A 26,517-nucleotide genomic window follows, 5' to 3' on the forward strand; every position below is an offset into this window, starting at 1 on the left:
TAATTAAAACAAAAACACAGCAACCAGGGCAAGTTCTCGAGAAACCTTTTAAACCAACAACTTTTGAGATAAACTTTTACGAGTTAGTTTAACATTACCTGTTAAGCAGAACGGCAAAGCTGCTAAAAGTACAAGGAGTCTAACCATGATCCTAACGCAGATGAAATCAAAACTAAAATGCTGACTGAACTTAGTTATGGATGTGAAAAGGAAGTAGGAGGGGTCGACGTTATGGGCTGTCCCAAGTCTGCAGTGGATAAATCAATCAACAAAGCAACGAATCTGCAGCTGTATTCACATCTTTAAATAGTTTGTTATAGGCAAAATGGCATTTTGAATAAAGTTTTGTAATGCTGCAGAGATGCCCAGTCTAAATATATTCCATCAAATAATACTAATGCATAAATTACCACTCCCTCCAAAGTTGTCACTCAGCGTATAGCAATTTGCACCTCTATTTTGGACTGACAGAACAAGGCATCTAAAGACTTCCCCTTGGACTTTAAGGATCAGGAATCTAAATGTTTTACTAAATGAAATAATTGGCAGTTTAATCAATGAGAGAATACCTAGTGTCATATTGTTGGTTTCCACTGGTATGCTGATGGTATCGTGGTGACTTCCTGCCACAGTGTGATGCAGGTGTGTCGTTCATCAGAGTGATTTCATGAGGCTGATTATCAGAGAGGGTTTTTGCCGCAGCGAGAGCGACTCTGAGTCACTGTGTCGACTAGCTGCACAGAAATACATGGCGCTGTCTTCTGGCTGTCTGAGCTTCAGCACATGGAGTTCAGACTTCACTGAGCCGTCTCCACTCACTTCGAAATGCCCTTTGAATGCATCCTCAATGGATGGAATAGTAGCATAAACATATCCAATGAGGTTGAGGTGTGAGTGGCCCGTCGGCTGCTGGTACCACAGGATCATATTATATAAACTGATTGAATGGCTGCAGCTGATTTTTGCTCGAGTGTCAGGACTTCCTAATATCGATGATGGATCCTGCGAGACTTCCCTGCTCAGTGAAGGACCTGCATTTTAAGAGAAAAGCTTTAGGAACACAGAAATGTTTACAAAAGATTAAACCTCCAGCAAAGAGTTTGCATAGAACCGTACAGGAGAGCAGGAGCAGCAGCAGGGAGATGCTGAGGATGTCTCTGATCATGATGTCTTCACCCTCCTCTCTCAGACTGACTGAAGACAACCAGAGTCAACTTAGAGGGGAGGAGACAGACATGTGACACGTTCATCTTGAATATATAATGTAGATGGCAATACAACTTATCAAGACGAAAAAAATCATGTACTGGTTCCCGCTTCTGGAATCTCAAGACTGCTTTTATTTTTTCTAATAATTGGTCTGATATAGAAGGAACATTCAGTATTTTTCCAACAAAACATATTCAGAGTAGCACATGATAACAGAGGCCCTACGTAGCTGTGTACGTAGCCGGATGTATGACTACATGGATGACGCTCATGAGACACTGTGTTGAAGTTATGATAGCTATGTTCCTAAGACTGGCATGATGACACAGCCCCTATAGCAGGGGTGTCTAACTCAAATACACAGTGGGCCAAAATAAAAAAATGGGTACTAGTGGAGGGCCGGACTGGTTCAATGTTTATTGCAGAACTTATTGAAATGAACTTATTGCACATATTAAACCTGGAACTAACAAAGCTTCAATGATTGCCTATAAAAACAACATTAAACATTAAATAATCAGTTCATTCATTTCTTATGGCTCTATCTGCAGTTTTTCCAGAGTCATTTCTTATGATTACATTTTCCCACAGGCCAACAACAGCTTCAACAAAACTATTTCCCTCAAAGAGAAACCAAACATGCCCTGTTGTCGTGAGAGAGAAAGTGCAGAAGGAAACATCCATTAAACTCAGTGTGCTGCTCTGTGATGCTAGTTCAGATACTTGGCATCTCATCTTGGGTGCAAGGTCATCAATGTTTGGGCTCAGGCTCTGAGCTGAGGAGACCCTCAGGATGGAGTGAAGGTGTGCGTGTAATATACCGGAGGGCCAGATCTAATAGGAATTAGAAATTATCCTGCGGACCGAAATTAAATCCACCAAGGGCCTGATTTGGCCCCCGGGCCTTGAGTTTGACTCATGTGCTCTAGAGAGAGAGATATATGACTGTCATGTTTATTCGTTACGCAGGCCTTAGCTAATCTTTACTAATGTCAGCATACTGCTTTGAACCAGTATTCTTCCATCTTGTTGACTGTAACTCCCTCTCTTGTATATAAGCATCTGAAAGACACTGTTCTGGGAACTATTTGTCCCGCGCAGCCCTGTGTGGGATGACTATTTCCAATCTTGCAAGGATAATAAATACATGGATCCTGATATTGAAGATCAAGCCGGTGACGAGTGATATTTTTTCTAACAAGTTTGCTTTGAAAACCAGCAGAGAACAAGTGTCCCTTTGGGCTCTGCGGATTGACAGATGATTATTTTCATTGTTTTCTGACATTTTATCAGCTCAATGATTATTTAATCGGTTAAAGAATAAAATGATACCACCAAACCATGAAGCAATGGATTCAGAGTGAACAGCAGAGGACAAGCGTAAAGACTTTTCTGACAGGACAAGCGTAAAGACTTTTCTGACATAACTAATTGAAAGATATGTATAATGTATAAAACCTGCAGCACAGAGCAGACAAACGGTGACGATGAGAGCTGACATCATCAATACAAAAAGAAATGGTGTTTTACAAACCAAAGATTGAAAATAATTGATCAGAAAGGAATTAATAGATAAATAAAATGCAAAAGATAAATACCGTAATTTTCGGACTATAAGCCGCGCCTTTTTTCCCATTTTTCGACGCTGCGGCTTATATAACGGTGCGGCTAATCTATGGATTTTTACAGCTAACGGCCACTAGGGGACCTCCTAAATCTATGGATTTTACAGGTTACAGTCCACCACCTTTAACTCTATAGGCTCTATGACCGGTCCGCGCCCCCCACCTTTAAGCGGCGGGCTCCAGCAGGAAAAGCTGGAAGCCGAAAAATAGTGAGACAGGTAGCGCGCAAAAGTAAAAGTGGAACCGAGAGTGGTACGAGAGACAGAACGAGAGCAAGACAGACAGACATTACGAGAGCGAGACAGTTTGTCCCCGTACCACTGGTTGAAAACCACTGCTGTAGATCACTGCCGGTACGTGCGCTGGGAGCGCACCGTTTAAGTTTGAAAGTTGAAAAGTGTGTGTGTCTGAAACGCTATGTGATACAGTACAGTTTACACAGCACATGTTCTGTAGCTACTATTGCACTAAATGCTAACACTTGAATACGTTATGCAAATATGCAACTTGTTTGTTGAAATGTTAATAAATGGGAGCTTCCTCAAACAGCCATCTCTTTCCCGACAATCCCCTCTGTGCACGAACCCTTACATATGGTAATTAAATATTAAAACACCTGCGGCTTATAGTCCAGTGCGGCTTATATATGTACACATCATTCAATTTAGCTGCTGCGGCTTATTTTCAGGTGCGCCTTATAGTCCGAAAATTATGGTAATACTATTAAATGAATGAAGATCCGAGAAATACGTCTACAATTGTCTTGAATAATCTTTGTCTCTCTGGCAGCGAGAGGAATCACACCAACAATGCTGATGCTTATGACGTACGAACAGTATGTCTGCAGGTGAGCTCGCTGCATCTCCTTTACAGCCACTTCTTTACTTTAAAACTTCCTCTGAATGCTAAATCTCTTCATTAATCTGGATCACCCACTTCAGAAAAACCTCAGGGTGTCCTGCCACACCTTCCATCTTACTCTTCGCTGTTGTTGATCCATCAATATCCCCCCGTCGTGAATGTAATGGACATACATTTATATGTCAACATGTAAAAGTCCTGCTCTCTAGCTCAAACATTAGTTAGTAGTCAAACATAAAGTTTAAATATTATATTAACAACTAACATTTTCCTTGTGCTCTTGTTCCGAGGTGCACTTCACATAACTTTGACATTAAACACGGAGGCGATGGTCTATATTCTAAACTCAGTCACAAAACACACGACAGGTGAGAGGAAAGGAGTCACAAAGGCAAATTAAAAACAATTTAACACAAAAAACTCAATTGACAAGTATATGTCTATAAATGTCACTGTTCACATGATGATAAAAAATAAGCTCTGAACTGAATGAAATTCTACAAACATCCAGGAACATGCTCAGCAGCATGGAGAACAATGTCTATGTATTGCCTGTGATTTCTCATTCACTTTGACAACAAGTCACTAATGACACTGCATACTAAAAACCAGTCTGCAGTGTCGAGCTCCACCTGCAGATGATTGAACTCACTGATCTCTTTTATTCATGTGACACCAACAGAGGGGTTTTTGTTCAGCCTCCTCCTGTGTGTGTGTCACTGTGTTTACTCACAGCACAGAAGTACAAGCCTTTGTCTCCTGGCTGCAGATCCTTCACTGTGAACGTCCCGCTCTCTGCGTCAGGCTTTGTGGCTGAGAACTTGTCTTTGGTGACTTCTCCAAAATCATGATCCTTGATCCCTGATTGTGTGTACACGATTAGCTCCATAGTTTCTCCTGGCAGCTGTCTGTACCAGTACATCTGGTTGTAGGTAGCATCCTTTTTGTGTCTGCAGTTCATGGTTGCACTCTTTCCCTGTGTTTCCCACAGCATGTCAGTCTGGGTGACATCGCTTCCATCGGTTAGACCTGAGTGTCGACAAAAACAGCACCTTAATGAACTACAACACCTTAATTAGCATAACACATGGACATTAGCTGATATTGATGAGTAAAGCAGTGCACAGTATTACCTGTAGTCCACAGTAAAAAGATGGACACTGTGAGGAAGCTGTGTTTAAAGATGATCACATCCATGATGTCTGACAGGGACTGCAGAGACTCATAAAGTATGAAGAGCTGCAGGGGGGAGTGTCCCTGCATCATGTGATCACATCCTGTGAGGTAGGACTCAGTATTTCACAAAGTAAAGGTGGTAGTATAGGAGGTACTGGGGGTCCCCCTGAAGTACATCACAGTTTGTTTACTTTAACGCTGAACAGTTACACCACGAAGCTGATGGTCATGTGATTTACAGAATTCAGATATGGTACCAGTAGAGCTGCAATGACTAATCAACAACATGTGTTTTATGTAAATAATGTAAATTAGATGTTTTAGCCACAAATCTAATTCTTAGATCACATGAACTAAATATGTGTGGGTTATAAACTGACAACAAGACATTACTATGGACTTATGGACTTTTACTATTTCCTGACATTTTGAAGACTAAACAATTTCATCTAGAAAATAATGGGCAGTTTAATGCATAACAAAAAGTAATCGTCGGTTGAAGCCCACATTAAAACATTTGGATATAGCTCACGTCCTTTGTGTGAGAGCAGTGTTTAAAGCAAAGAGGACTGGATCACATCACTCCCACCAATACACCTGTGAGGGTCAAACACAAAACCACATGTTCCAGAACCACCAGTGAGTCTCTGCTCTACTGTCAGAACCATCAACACATGAGCTCTGTATTTGAGTCGTAACCTCCAGAACCTCCAGAACCTCCAGAACCTCCAGAGCCTCCAGTCCAGGGTTAGGGTTAGTTTAGTCAGAGCAGCTGTGATCAGTGTTATAGTCAGTGTGTGTGATGGAGGTGTGAGGTTACAACAGAGAGATGAACAGCTGGGAGCGTCTCTGAACTGAATGATTCTGTGATTAAACTGGAGGTCCCCCTACAGGACAGCAGACACATAGAATCACTAACAGACAAGTATCTGGGGTTTTTGTTCAGCCTCCTCCTGTGTGTGTGTCACTGTGTTCACTGACAGCACAGAAGTACAAGCCTTTGTCTCCTGGCTGCAGATCCTTCACTGTGAACGTCCCGCTCTCAGCGTCAGGCTTTGTGGCTGAGAACTTGTCTTTGATGACTTCTCCAAAATCAGGATTATCATTGTTCATTGGTGTTGTGAACACGATTAGCTCCATAGTTTCTCCTGGCAGCTGTCTGTACCAGTACATCTGGAAGTAGCTAGTACCCTTTGTGTGTGTGCAGTTCATGGTTGCACTCTTTCCCTGTGTTTCCCACAGCATGTCAGTCTGGGTGACATCGCTTCCATCAGTTAGACCTGAGTGAAACAAGAAAATATACTATAATAACCTTCAGTGGGTGATCCTCCTTATATCACGTCAATATCATTATAAATGATAAAAACAGCAAACACAAGAACATTGGTTGATGATAATGTATATTTACAAACCAGTCCACAGTCGATTTTTATTGTAAATTACCTGTAGTCCACAGTAAAAAGATGGACACTGTGAGAAAGCTGTGTTTAGAGATGATCACATCCATGATGTCTGACAGGGACTGCAGAGACTCATAAAGTATGAAGAGCTGCAGGTGGGAGTGTCCCTGCATCATGTGATCACATCCTGTGAGGTAGGACTCAGTATTTCACAAAGTAAAGGTGGTAGTATAGGAGGTACTGGGGGTCCCCCTGAAGTACATCACAGTTTATTTACTTTAACGCTGAACAGTTACACCACGAAGCTGATGTTCATGTGATTTACAGAATTCAGATATAGTACGAGTAGAGCTGCAATGACTAATCAACAACATTTGTTTTATGTAAACAATGCAAACTAGATGTTTCTGCTTCACAAATCACATTTTTAGATCACATGAACTAAATATATGTGGATTATAAACTGACAACAAGACATTACTATAGACCATGGCTATTCAACTTCATTAGCAAGTGGGCCAAATAGGAAAATCACAGGGGGTTTGTGGGCCACACAATACTTTGTCAAGGAATCACTACAAATAACTCTTGCTTACATAGTGTTAATCGATACTAATACATTAAATGAACTAGTCAAGTGCATCCCTTTTTTTTACTTTAATTGTATCAACATAAATCATTACAGAAAGCAACCAGTCCATAAAAAAGTAGGAAAGCTTCGGTTACAAGACTTGACACAAAAGTGCAAAATGTTGCATCTTTAAAACTAAGGAGACATGAGGTTTTTTCCCCCAACAGTTCCATGTTCACTAATAACAGTATTCATCACATTAACAGTAAGTAGCCCTGTGTATAATATCCTCAACACTTCCAAGCATACATAAGGTGCATTGAAGACAACACAAGTCCATGAAATGTAATACTAAATGCAAATAGAACATAGTAAAACAATAACCATCAGATTCACAATAACATTCATATGTTGGAAACATTTTTACAATTTTCGAAACAGTAAGTAGGCTTGTTTGAATGACCATAAAGTGAATGACCATAAAAACAGATCTGCATACATACCATGCATCAGACTTCTGTCATGTTTAGCCTGTTTGAGTCAGTGAGAGAAATTACACTGCCTTGATTTAGCTATTTCAGCATAGTTTGGCTCATAAGTGGTAAGAGCAATCCTGAGACACTCATGCAACTTTTCATTGGTCATGGAGCAACGTGCCCTTGTTTTGATGGCATTCATATGAGAAAAGCTTCACTCACAAGTATAGGTAGATCCAAACATTGTCAGTATACTGTAAGCAAGGCCACCTTCCTCATTGTGGGGTACTGATACTGGCTAACATGGTTAGACCAAAAGTCCACTACACCCTCAGACTGCAGGAGCTGTTTTAAAGCAAAGGAAGACTGCACATCAACCAGCTACATCTGAAAGAGGCTCTCATCAATGCAAGATACAGTATGACCTCTTTTACTTTTACACAGAAGTCTGCATCAGGCTTGATGGAAAACGGGTCACGGGCAAACTGCAATGCCTCAATTGGAATGCTGAAGCCTTGGAATCTGTCAGTAAAGTTATCAGTCAATTTTGTCATGAAGTCTGTCATGACTGGCGTTATGTTTGCTCCAGGTGATGTGGTCATAAATTCACAGAGTTTTGGGAATTGCAGCAGTTGTCGTCATTAGGTCTGTTTTGAAGATCGTTAGCTTTGTCTTGAAGGCACAAAGTCTTACAACCAAATCAGCGATAGACTTTTCACGACCCTGAAGTTTGCAATTCAAAGTGTTCAAGTGTCCAAAAATGTCACACAGAAAGTAAACATTTGCCATAAACTGTTCATCTAACATGCGCTCCAAGAGGTTTGTAGCTCGTTTGTGCTTACTCGTGCGAAGGAAAGACACAATCTCCTGGCGGAGTTCACAGAAACGATCCAGGACCTTTCCTTTGCTGAGCCATCGGACATCGTTATGGACGAGTAAGTCCGTGTGTCCAGCAAACGTGTCAGCAAGCAGCTGACGGAACAGGCGGTGTTGTAGGCTGGAGGCTGAGCGAATGAAATTCACAATGTTCATGACAGTGTCCATGGTGTTTTTCAAAGAGCTTTGCACACAACACAGATTGATGAATAATACAGTGTAAATACTGCATTTGTGGGGCTATGGCAGATAGACGTGCCACCAGCCCCTGCACTCTGCCGATCATAGCTGGAGCGCCATCAGTGACCAACAGGCACACTTTTTTTAAATCCAGTTGACGTTCGTTAAAAAACGAGACTATCTTTTGAAAGATAACCTCACCTGTAGTGTGTCCCTCCAACGGAATAAGCCCCAGAAGTTCTTCCCTAAAGCGAACTCCATCGAAAAACCTCACATAGATGCACAGCTGGGCCAGGTCAGTACAGTCAGTTGATTCGTCCACAGCGATTGATATAAACTCTGCTTTTCGAAGGTTTTCCAAAAGCTTCCCCGACACATCCTTTGCAAGTAGTTCCACTCTGCGAAGTGTTGTTGTGTCTGAGAGAGGTACTTTTTTAATGGCTGAAGTGACGCTGTCTTTTACTTTTTGGTCAATAACCACTTCATCGATGACAGCAAGCAGGCACTCTTTAACGGTCTCCGTGTCGGTAAAGGGCCTCTTCTGTCTGGCTAGTGTCCAGGCTACTCGCAGGGATGCTATCGTAACTCTCTCTTGTTCCGTGCAAAAGCGACTAAAAGCCACTTGACTCCGTTCAAATGATGCTAGCAGTCCCTGTACTTTCCTTCTCCGTTCCTCTGAGCCCACGGGAAAACTGGCAGAAAACGAGCCGTGATTTTGAATTGTAGTGTCGCTTTACGTTGTATTCTTTCATCACGGATATACTTTTGTTGCACAATAAACACACCGGTTTATTACTTGTTGCGGCTGGTAAAGTAAATACATATTTGTCATTCCATTCATTCTTGAATTGGCGATTTTCCGAATCAACTTTACGTTGCTTGGGCTTGGAGAGAGACATCTTGAAGCTGTTACTCGCTGGCCCGTGAACCTAGTGTGTAACGTGAGTTTGACTGAGCCAATGACAAGTGCGGACACAGTGCGTTTCTTTTTTTTAATGAACAGAGCGCGGCAGGCAAAATAACGGATTCAAAATAATTCAAATGAATGGAAAAACCAGCGTTTTCGCCACATCGTCGGATTTAGTGTGATCAGACATTAGTGTTATTTATGCTATTACACATATGCCATTTCGATTTGCAGGCAACCTCTTGTGGGCCAGAAAAAAGTTCTGAAGGGCCTGATTCGGCCCGTGGGCCGCTAGTTGAATAGGCCTGCTATAGACCTATGGACTTTTACTATTTTCTGATATTTTTAAGACTAAACAATTCATCTAGAAAATAATGGGCAGGTTAATGGATAACAAAAAGTAATCGTCGAATGAAGCCCACATTAAAACATTTGGATATAGCTCACGTCCTTTGTGTGACTGCAGTGTTTAAAGCAAAGAGGACTGGATCACATCACTCCCACCAATACACCTGTGAGGGTCAAACACAAAACCACATGTTCCAGAACCACCAGTGAGTCTCTGCTCTACTGTCAGAACCATCAACACATGAGCTCTGTGTTTGAGTCGTAACATCCAGAACCTCCAGAACCTCCAGAACCTCCAGTCCAGGGTTAGGGTTAGTTTAATCAGAGCAGCTGTGATCAGTGTTATAGTCAGTGTGTGTGATGGAGGTGTGAGGTTACAACAGAGAGATGAACAGCTGGGAGCGTCTCTGAACTGAATGATTCTGTGATTAAACTGGAGGTCCCCCTACAGGACAGCAGACACATAGAATCACTAACAGACAAGTATCTGGGGTTTTTGTTCAGCCTCCTCCTGTGTGTGTGTCACTGTGTTTACTCACAGCACAGAAGTACAAGCCTTTGTCTCCTGGCTGCAGATCCTTCACTGTGAACGTCCCGCTCTCAGCGTCAGGCTTTGTGGCTGAGAACTTGTCTTTGCTGACTTCTCCAAAATCAGGATTATCTATGTTCATTGGTGTTGTGAACACGATTAGCTCCATAGTTTCTCCTGGCAGCTGTCTGTACCAGTACATCTGGAAGTAGTTAGCATCCTTTGTGTGTGTGCAGTTCATGGTTGCACTCTTTCCCTGTGTTTCCCACAGGATGTCAGTCTGGGTGACATCGCTTCCATCAGTTAGACCTGTGTGTCGACAAAAACAGCACCTTAGTGAACTACAACACCTTAATGAGCATAACACATGGACATTAGCTGATATTGATGAGTAAAGCAGTGCACAGTATTACCTGTAGTCCACAGTAAAAAGATGGACACTGTGAGGAAGCTGTGTTTAAAGATGATCACGTCCATGATGTCTGACAGGGACTACAGAGACTCATAAAGTATGAAGAGCTGCAGGGGGGAGTGTCCCTGCATCATGTGATCACATCCTGTGAGGTAGGACTCAGTATTTCACAAAGTAAAGGTGGTAGTATAGGAGGTACTGGGGGTCACCCTGAAGTACATCACAGTTTGTTTACTTTAACGCTGAACAGTTACACCACGAAGCTGATGGTCATGTGATTTACAGAATTCAGATATGGTACGAGTAGAGCTGCAATGACTAATCAACAAAACATTCTTGTATGTAAATAATGTAAATTAGATGTTTTAGCCACAAATCTAATTCTTAGATCACATAAAGTAAATATGTGTGGGTTATAAACTGACAACAAGACATTACTATGGACTTATGGACTTTTACTATTTCCTGACATTTTGAAGACTAAACAATTTCCTCTCGAAAATAATGGGCAGTTTAATGGATAACAAAAAGTAATCGTCGGTTGAAGCCCACATTAAAACATTTGGATATAGCTCACGTCCTTTGTGTGACTGCAGTGTTTAAAGCAAAGAGGACTGGATCACATCACTCCCACCAATACACCTGTGAGGGTCAAACACAAAACCACATGTTCCAGAACCACCAGTGAGTCTCTGCTCTACTGTCAGAACCATCAACACATAAGCTCTGTGTTTGAGTCGTAACATCCAGAACCTCCAGAGCCTCCAGTCCAGGGTTAGGGTTAGTTTAATCAGAGCAGCTGTGATCAGTGATATAGTCAGTGTGTGTAATGGAGGTGTGAGGTTACAACAGAGAGATGAACAGCTGGGAGCGTCTCTGAACTGAATGATTCTGTGATTAAACTGGAGGTCCCCCTACAGGACAGCAGACACATAGAATCACTAACAGACAAGTATCTGGGGTTTTTGTTCAGCCTCCTCCTGTGTGTGTGTCACTGTGTTGACTCACAGCACAGAAGTACAAGCCTTTGTCTCCTGGCTGCAGATCCTTCACTGTGAACGTCCCGCTCTCAGCGTCAGGCTTTGTGGCTGAGAACTTGTCTTTGGTGACTTCTCCAAAATCAGGATTATCATTGTTCATTGGTGTTGTGAACACGATTAGCTCCATAGTTTCTCCTGGCAGCTGTCTGTACCAGTACATCTGGAAATAGCCAACACCCTTTGTGTGTGTGCAGTTCATGGTTGCACTCTTTCCCTGTGTTTCCCACAGCATGTCAGTCTGGGTGACATCGCTTCCATCAGTTAGACCTGAGTGTCGACAAAAACAGCACCTTAGTGATCTACAACACCTTAATTAGCATAACACATGGACATTAGCTGATATTGATGAGTAAAGCAGTGCACAGTATTACCTGTAGTCCACAGTAAAAAGATGGACACTGTGAGGAAGCTGTGTTTAGAGATGATCACATCCATGATGTCTGTCAGGGACTGCAGAGACTCATAAAGTATGAAGAGCTGCAGGTGGGAGTGTCCCTGCATCATGTGATCACATCCTGTGAGGTAGGACTTAGTATTTCACAAAGTAAAGGTGGTAGTATAGGAGGTACTGGGGGTCCCCCTGAAGTACATCACAGTTTGTTTACTTTAACGCTGAACAGTTACACCACGAAGCTGATGGTCATGTGATTTACAGAATTCAGATATGGTACGAGTAGAGCTGCAATGACTAATCAACAAAACATTTTTGTATGTAAATAATGTAAATTAGATGTTTTAGCCACAAATCTAATTTTTAGATCACATAAAGTAAATATGTGTGGGTTATAAACTGACAACAAGACATTACTATGGACTTATGGACTTTTACTATTTCCTGACATTTTGAAGACTAAACAATTTCCTCTAGAAAATAATGGGCAGTTTAATGCATAACAAAAAGTAATCGTCGGTTGAAGCCCACATTAAAACATTTGGATATAGCTCACGTCCTTTGTGTGACTACAGTGTTTAAAGCAAAGAGGACTGGATCACATCACTCTCACCAATACACCTGTGAGGGTCAAACACAAAACCACATGTTCCAGAACCACCAGTGAGTCTCTGCTCTACTGTCAGAACCATCAACACATGAGCTCTGTGTTTGAGTCGTAACCTCCAGAACCTCCAGAACCTCCAGAACCTCCAGTTTAGGGTTAGGGTTAGTTTAATCAGAGCAGCTGTGATCAGTGTTATAGTCAGTTTGTGTGATGGAGGTGTGAGGTTACAACAGAGAGATGAACTCCTGGGAGCGTCTCTGAACTGAATGATTCTGTGATTAAACTGGAGGTCCCCCTACAGGACAGCAGACACATCGAATCACTAACAGACAAGTATCTGGGGTTTTTGTTCAGCCTCCTCCTGTGTGTGTGTCACTGTGTTTACTCACAGCACAGAAGTACAAGCCTTTGTCTCCTGGCTGCAGCTCCTTCACTGTGAACGTCCCGCTCTCAGCGTCAGGCTTTGTGGCTGAGAACTTGTCTTTGGTGACTTCTCCAAAATCATGATCCTTGATCCCCAATTGTGTGAACACGATTAGCTCCATAGTTTCTCCTGGCAGCTGTCTGTACCAGTACATCTGGAAGTAGTTAGCATCCTTTGTGTGTGTGCAGTTCATGGTTGCACTCTTTCCCTGTGTTTCCCACAGCATGTCAGTCTGGGTGACATCGCTTCCATCAGTTAGACCTGAGTGTCGACAAAAACAGCACCTTAATGAACTACAACACCTTAATTAGCATAACACATGGACATTAGCTGATATTGATGAGTAAAGCAGTGGACAGTATTACCTGTAGTCCACAGTAAAAAGATGGACACTGTGAGGAAGCTGTGTTTAAAGATGATCACATCCATGATGTCTGACAGGGACTGCAGAGACTCATAAAGTATGAAGAGCTGCAGGTGGGAGTGTCCCTGCATCATGTGATCACATCCTGTGAGGTAGGACTCAGTATTTCACAAAGTAAAGGTGGTAGTATAGGAGGTACTGGGGGTCCCCCTGAAGTACATCACAGTTTGTTTACTTTAACGCTGAACAGTTACACCACGAAGCTGATGGTCATGTGATTTACAGAATTCAGATATGGTACGAGTAGAGCTGCAATGACTAATCAACAACATTTGTTTTATGTAAACAATGCAAACTAAATGTTTCAGCTTCTCAAATCACATTTTTAGATCACATGAACTAAATATATGTGGATTATAAACTGACAACAAGACATTACTATAGACCTATGGACTTTTACTATTTTCTGATATTTTTAAGACTAAACAATTCATCTAGAAAATAATGGGCAGGTTAATGGATAACAAAAAGTACCGTAATTTTCGGACTATAAGCCCCGCCTTTTTCCCATTTTTCGACGCTGCGGCTTATATAAAGGTGCGGCTAATCTATGGATTTTTACAGCTAACGGCCACTAGGGGACCTCCTAAATCTATGGATTTTACAGGTTACAGTCCACCACCTTTAACTCTATAGGCTCTATGGCCGGTCCGCGCCCCCCACCTTTAAGCGGCGGGCTCCAGCAGGAAAAGCTGGAGGCCGGAAAAGAGTGAGACAGGTAGCGCGCAAAAGTAAAAGTGGAACCGAGAGTGGTACGAGAGACAGAACGAGAGCAAGACAGACAGACATTACGAGAGCGAGACAGTTTGTCCCCGTACCACTGGTTGAAAACCACTGCTGTAGATCACTGCCGGTACGTGCGCTGGGATCGCACCGTTTAAGTTTGAAAGTTCAAAAGTTTGTGTCTGAAACGCTATGTGATACAGTACAGTTTACACAGCACATGTTCTGTAGCTACTACTGCACTAAATGGTAACACTTGAATACGTTATGTAAATATGCAACTTGTTTGTTGAAATGTTAATAAATGGGAGCTTCCTCAAACAGCCATCTCTTTCCCGACAATCCCCTCTGTGCACGAACCCTTACATATGGTAATGAAACATTAAAACACCTGCGGCTTATAGTCCAGTGCGGCTTATATATGTACACATCATTCAATTTAGCTGCTGCGGATTATATTCAGGTGCGCCTTATAGTCCGAGAATTACGGTAATCGTCGAATGAAGCCCACATTAAAACATTTGGAAATAGCTCACGTCCTTTGTGTGACTGCAGTGTTTAAAGCAAAGAGGACTGGATTACATCACTCCCACCAATACACCTCTTTGGGTCAAACACAAAACCACAGGTTCCAGAACCACCAGTGAGTCTCTGCTCTACTGTCAGAACCATCAACACATGAGCTCTGTATTTGAGTCGTAACCTCCAGAACCTCCAGAACCGCCAGAACCTCCAGTCCAGGGTTAGGGTTAGTTTAATCAGAGCAGCTGTGATCAGTGTTATAGTCAGTGTGTGTGATGGAGGTGTGAGGTTACAACAGAGAGATGAACAGCTGGGAGCGTCTCTGAACTGAATGATTCTGTGATTAAACTGGAGGTCCCCCTACAGGACAGCAGACACATAGAATCACTAACAGACAAGTATCTGGGGTTTTTGTTCAGCCTCCTCCTGTGTGTGTGTCACTGTGTTCACTGACAGCACAGAAGTACAAGCCTTTGTCTCCTGGCTGCAGATCCTTCACTGTGAACGTCCCGCTCTCAGCGTCAGGCTTTGTGGCTGAGAACTTGTCTTTTCTGACTTCTCCAAAATCAGGATTATCATTGTTCATTGGTGTTGTGAACACGATTAGCTCCATAGTTTCTCCTGGCAGCTGTCTGTACCAGTACATCTGGAAGTAGTTAGCATCCTTTGTGTGTCTGCAGTTCATGGTTGCACTCTTTCCCTGTGTTTCCCACAGCATGTCAGTCTGGGTGACATCGCTTCCATCAGTTAGACCTGAGTGTCGACAAAAACAGCACCTTAATGAACTACAACACCTTAATTAGCATAACACATGGACATTAGCTGATATTGATGAGTAAAGCAGTGCACAGTATTACCTGTAGTCCACAGTAAAAAGATGGACACTGTGAGGAAGCTGTGTTTAAAGATCATCACGTCCATGATGTCTGACAGGGACTGCAGAGACTCATAAAGTATGAAGAGCTGCAGGGGGGAGTGTCCCTGCATCATGTGATCACATCCTGTGAGGCAGGACTCAGTATTTCACAAAGTAAAGGTGGTAGTATAGGAGGTACTGGGGGTCCCCCTGAAGTACATCACAGTTTGTTTACTTTAACACTGAACAGTTACACCACGAAGCTGATGGTCATGTGATTTACAGAATTCAGATATGGTACGAGTAGAGCTGCAATGACTAATCAACAAAACATTCTTGTATGTAAATAATGTAAATTAGATGTTTTAGCCACAAATCTAATTCTTAGATCACATAAAGTAAATATGTGTGGGTTATAAACTGACAGCAAGACATTACTATGGACTTATGGACTTTTACTATTTCCTGACATTTTGAAGACTAAACAATTTCCTCTCTCAAATAATGGGCAGGTTAATGGATAACAAAAAGTAATCGTCGGTTGAAGCCCACATTAAAACATTTGGATATAGCTCACGTCCTTTGTGTGACTGCAGTGTTTAAAGCAAAGAGGACTGGATCACATCACTCCCACCAATACACCTGTGAGGGTCAAACACAAAACCACATGTTCCAGAACCACCAGTGAGTCTCTGCTCTACTGTCAGAACCATCAACACATAAGCTCTGTATTTGAGTCGTAACATCCAGAACCTCCAGTCCAGGCTTAGGGTTAGTTTAATCAGAGCAGCTGTGATCAGTGTTATAGTCAGTGTGTGTGATGGAGGTGTGAGGTTACATCACACCTCCATCACACACACATCATCATTTGCTATGGCCCAATGATGTGAACGATCGTAACATTTACACTGTTTCTACACGGACCACTATTGCGGTAAGCATGTTGTAACTTCCGGTTGTTGTTGTCATCTCCGGGTATCCCGTGTGCCTGTTCTGTTGCTGATAGCTTATTATCTTAACTTAATCGATCGTTTTAAAACTCTTGATCACGGCAACTGCCTGACGTTGTAATCACACGTTACTACAGCTTAAGCACTCACAAACTCTCCTTCTCTTAGCGACTGTAACTCCACAGTTGCCTACACTCTTTTCGGGTTTGCTAACGGTAGCTACTTTAGCTTGATAGCTAGCCATGGCTCTTTCCCCACCCTCGGTTGCTATTTCCTGCTCTAACTGTCTCATGTTTGGTTACTCCCCTACCTCCTTTACTGGTACCGATACATGTGTTAAATGTAGTATAGTTGTTAGGTTGGAGGCGGGAATCCTAGCCATAGAAGCCCGGCTCCGCATCTTAGAAAATAACTCAGCTACAGTAAAGCCCATGTTAGCCGGTGCGGACCGGCAAAAGGTAGCTCCTCTTAGCCGTCCCCCGGCAACTCCCGAGCAGCAGGGAGAATGGGTGACTGTTCAGAAGGGGCATAACGCGAAACCCGCAGGTCCCCACCAACCCGTTCATGTATCTAACAGATATTCCCCACTCAGCGAGACACCCGCTGAGAAGCCAACTCTGGTTATTGGTAGCTCTATTATGAGACACGTGAATTTAGAGACCGAAGCGTCCACAGTCACATGCATTCCGGGAGCCAGAGCGGGCGACGTTGAGGCGCATCTTAGACTGCTGGCTAAAAATAAACGTAAATACAGTAGGATTGTTATTCACGTCGGTGGTAATGATGTTCGTTTACGCCAATCAGAATGCACCAAACTTAATGTGGCGTCGGTGTGTAGTTATGCTAAAACAATGTCGGACACCGTAATCTTCTCTGGTCCCCTCCCCAATCTGATCAATGATGACATGTATAGCCGCATGTCATCATTTCAGCGCTGGTTGTCTTGGTGGTGCCCAGCAAACAATGTGGGCTTCGTGAATAATTGGACAGCCTTCTGGGGAAAACCTGGTCTGATTAAGAGAGACGGCATTCATCCTACTTTGGAAGGTGCAAATCTCATTTCGGCAAACATTTCAGGGCTCTGTGGACTTAATCCATGACAAACTGGAGTTGAGACCAGGAGGCAGAGTCGCAGTCTTACACGCTTCTCTGCGCTCTCTCCTAGGCAGTCATCCATAGGAATCCCGACCCCAATAAAATACCCAATATTAACGGTGTGTGTGTCTGCCCAAGGACAATTTAAGGTAAAACCTAATAGAGGTGTCATACATAATAACCTAATAAAAGTAAATGTAACAACTACTACAGTGCAACAAAACAGGAAGATTAAATGTGGTCTCTTAAACATAAGATCTCTAGCATCTAAAGCAATACTGGTAAATGATTTAATATCAGATTATAATATTGATATATGCTGTCTCACTGAAACTTGGTTGAGACATGAAGAATATGTCAGCATAAATGAGGCCACTCCACCCAGCCATATCAATACTCATATTGCCCGAGGCACGGGCCGAGGAGGTGGAGTTGCAGCAATCTTTGACTCAAGTTTACTTATCAATACTAAACAAAAATTAAATTATACCTCCTTTGAAAGCCTCATTTTCAGTCTTACGCATCCGACCTGGAAAACTTTGCAGCCAATTTTATTTGTTACAGTGTACCGTGCACCAGGTCCTTATTCAGAATTCTTATCAGAATTCTCTGAGTTTTTATCAGCTTTGGTACTTAAAACAGATAAAGTAATTATCGTAGGTGACTTTAATATTCATGTTGACGATGATAAAAATAGCCTTACTGTTGCATTTAACTCTATATTAGATTCTGTTGGTTTCTTTCAGAGTGTAAATAAACCAACCCACTGCTATAATCACACTCTTGACCTTGTTCTGACTTATGGTATTGAAATTGAGCAACTATTAGTCGAACCGCATAATCCTGCTTTATCCGACCATTTCTTAGTAACTTTTGAAGTACTGTTACTAGACTACAAAGCATTAGTCAAAAGCTGTTAGTGCTATAGCCAAATTTAAGGAAGAGATTCCACCAATACTTAACTCGATAGCATGTCTGCATGTAAGGGAGGAAACTTATACAAAATGTACACCACCCCAAATTGATGATGTTGTTGATAGTGCTACAGATGCGCTGCGAATAAAATTAGACTCTGTTGCTCCTTTGAAAAAGAAGAAAATAAAACAACATAGATTAGCTCCATGGCATAATGCCGAAACCCGCAAAATAAAGCAAAAGTCGAGACAACTTGAAAGGATATGGCGTTCCACTAAACTTGAAGAATCTCGTTTAATTTGGCATATTACTCTCAATGAATATAAGAAAGCACTGCGTAAAGCGAGAGCAGCATACTACTCTTCATTAATAGATGAGAATAAGAATAATGCAAGATTTCTTTTCAGCACTGTAGCCAGGCTGACAGAGAGCCACAGCTCGACTGAGCCTTCTATTCCCATAGCACTCAGTAGTAATGATTTTATGTGCTTTTTTAACGATAAAATTGTTACTCTTAGAAACAAAATCAATGACCTCTTGCCTTTGACCAGTATAGTGTTATCAACAGCTCCCGGAAACGTAAGTTCTAATATTACACTAGATAGTAAACTAGAATGCTTTTCAGCCATAAACCTTGAAAAATTAAATTCAATGATTCTCTCTTCTAAACCATCAACGTGTATCTTAGACCCGATTCCAACTAAGCTGTTAAAAGAAGTTTTTCTATTAATTAGCACTTCTTTATTAAATATTATGAATATGTCTTTATTATCATGCTATGTTCCACAATCATTCAAAGTAGCAGTGATAAAACCGCTTCTTAAAAAGCACAACCTCGATCCAGAGGTTTTAGCCAACTATAGACCTATTTCTAATCTTCCGTTCCTCTCAAAGATTCTTGAGAAAGCAGTTGCAAAACAGCTGTGTGATTACTTAAAAAACTATGATTTATTTGAAGATTTTCAGTCTGGCTTTAGAACACAACATAGCACAGAGACAGCCCTGGTTAAAGTCACAAATAACATTCTAATAGCCTCTGACAAGGGACTTGTCTCTATTCTTGTCTTGCTCGATCTTAGTGCTGCATTTGATACTATCGACCATGATATCCTATTGCAAAGACTAGAGCACTTAGTTGGCATACAGGGAACTGCTTTAGGCTGGTTTAGGTCCTATTTATCTGAACGCTCTCAGTTTGTACGTGTCAACGATGAATCTTCCATGCAAACCAAAGTTAGCCATGGAGTGCCACAGGGCTCAGTGCTTGGACCTATTTTGTTCACCCTATATATGCTTCCGTTAGGCAATATTATAAGGAATCATTCTGTAAACTTTCATTGTTATGCGGATGATACTCAACTATATTTATCAATCAAGCCTGATGAAATTAATCATCTAAATAAAATTCAAGACTGCCTCAAGGACTTAAAAACGTGGATGACCTTACATGTTTTGATGTTAAACACGACCAAAACTGAAGTTATTGTACTTGGCCCGAAGAATCTACGAAACAAATTATCTAAAGATATACTAACTATGGATGGCATTAATTTGGCCTCCAGTGAGACTGTAAGGAATCTTGGTGTTATATTTGATCAGGATTTATCCTTTAACACCCACATAAAATCAATTTCAAGGACCGCCTACTTCCATCTACGTAACATTGCAAAAATCAGGCATATCTTGCCTCAAAACGATGCAGAGAAACTAGTCCATGCATTTGTTACTTCAAGGCTGGATTATTGTAACTCCTTATTATCAGGGTGTACCAAGAAGTCAGTCAAGTCGCTTCAGCTGATTCAAAATGCTGCAGCTCGTGTACTAACCAGAGTTAGGAAAAGGGACCACATTACTCCTGTTCTGGCTGCCTTACACTGGCTCCCTATAGAACACAGGATAGAATTAAAAATTCTTCTTCTCGCCTACAAAGCCCTTAATGGGCAGGCGCCATCTTACCTTAAAGAACTCATTATACCCTATTGTCCTACTAGGGCATTGCGTTCCAAGAATGCCGGGTTGTTGGTTGTTCCTAGAGTCTCTAAAAGTACAATGGGAGCCAGAGCCTTTTCTTATCAAGCTCCACTTTTGTGGAATCAGCTTCCAGTTTGTGTTCGGACGGCAGACACCCTATCCGTTTTTAAGAGTGCGCTTAAGATCTTCCTTTTTGATAAAGCTTATAGTTAGGGCTGATTAGATTCAGCCCCTAGTTTTGCTGATATAGGCTTAGTTTGTCGGGGGACATCTTACTTCTTCCTTCTCTCTGTCTATACCTGTGTACTCATGTTCCGATTAACCCAGCTTCCCCAAATTTCTTTCTTTTTGGTGTCTATATACGCTGGGATCCGGAGTCATGGATGATCCTGCGGTCCTGTGTCATGGATTGCGAGTCCTGGATCTTGAGTCGTGGCTGCGGTCCTGGATCATAAGTCCTGGATGGATATCCTCATGGATTCATCTTCTTATTATACACACATGCCTTTCCAAACATTTGGACTACCTATGTTGCAAATGTATTATCTTTTCAATTTATACACGGCATCTATTGCACGTCTGTCCGTCCTGGGAGAGGGATCCCTCCTCTGTTGCTCTCCCTGAGGTTTCTCCCATGTTTCCCTTTAAACTGTGGGGTTTTCTCTGGAAGTTTTTCCTTGTACGATGTGAGGGTCTAAGGACAGAGGGTCTAAGGACAGAGGGTCTAAGGACAGAGGGTGTCGTATTGTCATACTGATATTCTGTACAAACTGTGAAGTCCACTGAGACAAATGTAACATTTGTGATATTGGGCTATATAAATAAACATTGATTGATTGATTGATCAGAGAGATGAACAGCTGGGAGCGTCTCTGAACTGAATGATTCTGTGATTAAACTGGAGGTCCCCCTACAGGACAGCAGACACATAGAATCACTAACAGACAAGTATCTGGGGTTTTTGTTCAGCCTCCTCCTGTGTGTGTGTCACTGTGTTGACTCACAGCACAGAAGTACAAGCCTTTGTCTCCTGGCTGCAGATCCTTCACTGTGAACGTCCCGCTCTCAGCGTCAGGCTTTGTGGCTGAGAACTTGTCTTTGTTGACTTTTCCAAAATCATGATTATCATTGTTCCCTGATATTGTGAACACGATTAGCTCCATAGTTTCTCCTGGCAGCTGTCTGTACCAGTACATCTGGTTGTAGTTAACAGCCTTTGTGTGTGTGCAGTTCATGGTTGCACTCTTTCCCTGTGTTTCCCACAGCATGTCAGTCTGGGTGACATCGCTTCCATCAGTTAGACCTGAGTGTCGACAAAAACAGCACCTTAGTGATCTACAACACCTTAATTAGCATAACACATGGACATTAGCTGATATTGATGAGTAAAGCAGTGCACAGTATTACCTGTAGTCCACAGTAAAAAGATGGACACTGTGAGGAAGCTGTGTTTAAAGATGATCACGTCCATGATGTCTGACAGGGACTGCAGAGACTCATAAAGTATGAAGAGCTGCAGGGGGGAGTGTCCCTGCATCATGTGATCACATCCTGTGAGGTAGGACTCAGTATTTCACAAAGTAAAGGTGGTAGTATAGGAGGTACTGGGGGTCCCCCTGAAGTACATCACAGTTTGTTTACTTTAACGCTGAACAGTTACACCACGAAGCTGATGGTCATGTGATTTACAGAATTCAGATATGGTACCAGTAGAGCTGCAATGACTAATCAATAAAACATTTTTGTATGTAAATAATGTAAATTAGATGTTTTAGCCTCACAAATCTAATTCTTAGATCACATAAAGTAAATATGTGTGGGTTATAAACTGACAACAAGACATTACTATGGACTTATATTATTTCCTGACATTTTGAAGACTAAACAATTTCATCTAGAAAATAATGGGCAGGTTAATGCATAACAAAAAGTAATCGTTGTTTGAAGCCCACATTAAAACATTTGGATATAGCTCACGTCCTTTGTGTGACTGCAGTGTTTAAAGCAAAGAGGACTGGATCACATCACTCCCACCAATACACCTGTGAGGGTCAAACACAAAACCACATGTTCCAGAACCACCAGTGAGTCTCTGCTCTACTGTCAGAACCATCATTACATGAGCTCTGTATTTGAGTCGTAACCTCCAGAACCTCCAGAACCTCCAGTCCAGGGTTAGGGTTAGTTTAATCAGAGCAGCTGTGATCAGTGTTATAGTCAGTGTGTGTGATGGAGGTGTGAGGTTACATCAGAGAGATGAACAGCTGGGAGCGTCTCTGAACTGAATGATTCTGTGATTAAACTGGAGGTCCCCCTACAGGACAGCAGACACATAGAATCACTAACAGACAAATATCTGGGGTTTTTGTTCAGCCTCCTCCTGTGTGTGTGTCACTGTGTTGACTCACAGCACAGAAGTACAAGCCTTTGTCTCCTGGCTGCAGATCCTTCACTGTGAACGTCCCGCTCTCAGCGTCAGGCTTTGTGGCTGAGAACTTGTCTTTGGTGACTTCTCCAAAATCAGGATTATCTATGTTCATTGGTGTTGTGAACACGATTAGCTCCATAGTTTCTCCTGGCAGCTGTCTGTACCAGTACATCTGGGAGTAGCTAGCATCCTTTGTGTGTGTGCAGTTCATGGTTGCACTCTTTCCCTGTGTTTCCCACAGCATGTCAGTCTGGGTGACATCGCTTCCATCAGTTAGACCTGAGTGTCGACAAAAACAGCACCTTAGTGATCTACAACACCTTAATTAGCATAACCCATGGACATTAGCTGATATTGATGAGTAAAGCAGTGCACATTATTACCTGTAGTCCACAGTAAAAAGATGGACACTGTGAGGAAGCTGTGTTTAAAGGTGATCACGTCCATGATGTCTGACAGGGACTGCAGAGACTCATAAAGTATGAAGAGCTGCAGGGGGGAGTGTCCCTGCATCATGTGATCACATCCTGTGAGGTAGGACTCAGTATTTCACAAAGTAAAGCTGGTAGTATAGGAGGTACTGGGGGTCCCCCTGAAGTACATCACAGTTTGTTTACTTTAACGCTGAACAGTTACACCACGAAGCTGATGGTCATGTGATTTACAGAATTCAGATATGGTACGACTAAGCAACAAAACATTTTTGTATGTAAATAATGTAAATTAGATGTTTTAGCCACAAATCTAATCTTTAGATCACATAAAGTATATGTGTGGGTTATAAACTGACAACAAGACATTACTATGGACTTATGGACTTTTACTATTTCCTGACATTTTGAAGACTAAACAATTCATCTAGAAAATAATGGGCAGTTTAATGCATAACAAAAAGTAATCGTCGTTTGAAGCCCACATTAAAACATTTGGATATAGCTCACGTCCTTTGTGTGACTGCAGTGTTTAAAGCAAAGAGGACTGGATCACATCACTCTCACCAATACACCTGTGAGGGTCAAACACAAAACCACATGTTCCAGAACCACCAGTGAGTCTCTGCTCTACTGTCAGAACCATCAACACATGAGCTCTGTGTTTGAGTCGTAACCTCCAGAACCTCCAGAACCTCCAGTCCAGGGTTAGGGTTAGTTTAATCAGAGCAGCTGTGATCAGTGTTATAGTCAGTGTGTGTGATGGAGGTGTGAGGTTACAACAGAGAGATGAACAGCTGGGAGCGTCTCTGAACTGAATGATTCTGTGATTAAACTGGAGGTCCCCCTACAGGACAGCAGACACATAGAATCACTAACAGACAAGTATCTGGGGTTTTTGTTCAGCCTCCTCCTGTGTGTGTGTCACTGTGTTCACTGACAGCACAGAAGTACAAGCCTTTGTCTCCTGGCTGCAGATCCTTCACTGTGAACGTCCCGCTCTCAGCGTCAGGCTTTGTGGCTGAGAACTTGTCTTTGGTGACTTCTCCAAAATCATGATTATCATTGTTCCCTGTTGTTGTGAACACGATTAGCTCCATAGTTTCTCCTGGCAGCTGTCTGTACCAGTACATCTGGTAGTAGGTACCACCCTTTGTGTGTGTGCAGTTCATGGTTGCACTCTTTCCCTGTGTTTCCCACAGGATGTCAGTCTGGGTGACATCGCTTCCATCAGTTAAACCTGAGTGAAACAAGAAAATATACTATAATAACCTTCAGTGGTTGATCCTCCTTATATCACGTCAATATCAATATAAATGATAAAAACAGCAAACACAAGAACATAGGTTGATGATAATGTATATTTACAAACCAGTCCACAGTCGATTTTATTGTAAATTACCTGTAGTCCACAGTAAAAAGATGGACACTGTGAGGAAGCTGTGTTTAGAGATGATCACATCCATGATGTCTGACAGGGACTGCAGAGACTCATAAAGTATGAAGAGCTGCAGGGGGGGAGTGTCTGTGTGATAACCTCCTCTGAGCTGGAGCAAAGCATTCAGTGTTTTATCAAGTGGTGTTTGGGGTCCCCCTGCAGTACATTGTAGATATCCCAGATCCCAATTTGGGAATCGTTTGTGTTGCAGCAGCATAAAAAACACAAGGCAATGTACATAAGGGAAACTAAGACACAGAAATAAACAGTCCAATATATTTCAGAAATAGAAATAGTAGTATATTAAGTTAATGCTTATCAGTTACACTAAGAAGCTGAAGAAACCTGGATTAATCATTTTGGTTACAAGATGTAGAAATGATGTATCGTCAAGAGATGGACTGATATTGTTTAAAATGACAGCTGAATATAAAATAGAATGATGAAGCCTCACAAAGCTCTCTAATAGAAAGGGATCAAAGCCTCAGTTTGAAGGTCTTTTAAAAAAACTTTTCTCTTCTTTTAGATTCTATCATGAATCATTTACAATAACAGATACTTAAGTAACAAAACAAAAGCTTTAACAATTTGTATTTCACACAGTGGCAGAATTCAAGTATGCTGTCAGTAGCTCTGAGGGGGTTCATTGATAACAGTTCATGTTATCCTGAAAGCTGCAGGTGCTGAGCCTCAGCTTGTTGTCTCTGACAGACGGGGGAGAGTTCTTGTATTGAGCTGAGGGGAATCTGCAGCACTGTGCTGACTGGCTGCACAGAAATACACCCCGCTGTCCTCTGATGACAGATTAGAGACACTGAGGCCAGACTGTTTACGGCCATCTCCGTCAAAGCTGATTTTTCCTTTCACGTCGTCCTCTGGAGTCGAGTAGATCAGATTCAGATATCCCAGAAACGTCATATTTTGATGTTGCTCTTGTTTGTACCAGAGAATGACATTATAGCTTGGTATGCTGTGTGCACAGTTGATCTCCCGGTCCACAGACTCTCCACTTCTCTTCATGATGAACGGAGGCGTTTGGAAGACGCTGTTTGAGGCACCTGTGGAACAAGCAGGAAACATTAAAGATATTAGCCGTTCATTTTGCAGTGCCTTACTTTTTTAAAGAATATTTTATCCAACCTGTTATCCATGCCAGAGGAAAGATGCAAAATATGAAGGCAGTTAACATCATGTTTAGCTCGAGGAGACTCTTTACTCTCAGCTTTCTGTTCGCCTCCTGTTCACATCACTGTCACAGTTTACTGACAGGGGGGGTGTCCGTGTGTTGCTGTTGTTTATCAGATGGAAGGTTGTTGTCTCCCTCTGCTGCTGAGAACAAAACATGCTAGAGCAGTGGTTCCCAAACCTTTTTCAGTCGGGCCCCCCTTTTGTAATTGGAAATATTTTCGGGACCCCCCAACCCGGTTCCCATATATATTGGTAGGGTTAATTGTATATTGTTGGAAAAACATTACATTTTCTCTGCTAATAATAAGAAGATACAAAGATCCAACTATAATTGTATATTTTATTTACACAAAGCCTATCAATGACTTGTGTGTGCTTGCTTTCCCTTGCAGATGTTCTCGGAGCTGATTCTGATGGAGAGTCTGAGGACAGCCCGGAGCAGGACATGCTGCTTCATCCACACCGGAGTTGGCGGAAGTGTTTAAAGGTCACCTATCATGCTATTTGTAGGCAATAGCATAGGTCTCAGATATATACAAATATA

At 42.0% G+C, this 26,517-nt stretch overlaps 2 long non-coding RNA genes and 4 gene segments (V, D, J or C); all 6 read right to left on the reverse strand.

The window, feature by feature from the left end:
- Nucleotides 1-1,468: 1,468 nt before the first annotated feature.
- LOC307046943 (T cell receptor beta variable 10-3-like) lies at nucleotides 1,469-6,383 on the reverse strand. The segment is given in 3 exons: nucleotides 6,315-6,383; nucleotides 4,829-6,151; nucleotides 1,469-4,724 (listed from the first exon to the last, which is right to left on the reverse strand).
- A 3,280-nt stretch (nucleotides 6,384-9,663) lies between these two features.
- LOC307046947 lies at nucleotides 9,664-12,053 on the reverse strand. The gene is made up of 3 exons (XR_013810295.1): nucleotides 11,982-12,053; nucleotides 10,572-11,877; nucleotides 9,664-10,467 (listed from the first exon to the last, which is right to left on the reverse strand). It is a non-coding gene; the product is annotated as an uncharacterized lncRNA (long non-coding RNA).
- An 825-nt stretch (nucleotides 12,054-12,878) lies between these two features.
- Nucleotides 12,879-13,935, reverse strand: LOC307046942 (T cell receptor beta variable 10-3-like). The segment is given in 2 exons: nucleotides 13,398-13,935; nucleotides 12,879-13,293 (listed from the first exon to the last, which is right to left on the reverse strand).
- A 139-nt stretch (nucleotides 13,936-14,074) lies between these two features.
- Nucleotides 14,075-18,500, reverse strand: LOC307046940 (T cell receptor beta variable 2-like). The segment is given in 2 exons: nucleotides 15,559-18,500; nucleotides 14,075-15,454 (listed from the first exon to the last, which is right to left on the reverse strand).
- Nucleotides 18,501-22,670: 4,170 nt separating this feature from the next.
- Nucleotides 22,671-23,606, reverse strand: LOC307046939 (T cell receptor alpha variable 5-like). The segment is given in 2 exons: nucleotides 23,300-23,606; nucleotides 22,671-23,195 (listed from the first exon to the last, which is right to left on the reverse strand).
- Nucleotides 23,607-23,614: 8 nt separating this feature from the next.
- On the reverse strand, nucleotides 23,615-26,353 carry LOC307046948. The gene is made up of 3 exons (XR_013810296.1): nucleotides 25,926-26,353; nucleotides 24,750-25,843; nucleotides 23,615-24,587 (listed from the first exon to the last, which is right to left on the reverse strand). It is a non-coding gene; the product is annotated as an uncharacterized lncRNA (long non-coding RNA).
- Nucleotides 26,354-26,517: the final 164 nt, after the last annotated feature.

Source organism: Notothenia rossii (assembly GCF_949606895.1).
Source record: "Notothenia rossii genome assembly, chromosome: 7".
Taxonomy (NCBI): Eukaryota; Metazoa; Chordata; class Actinopteri; order Perciformes; family Nototheniidae; genus Notothenia; species Notothenia rossii.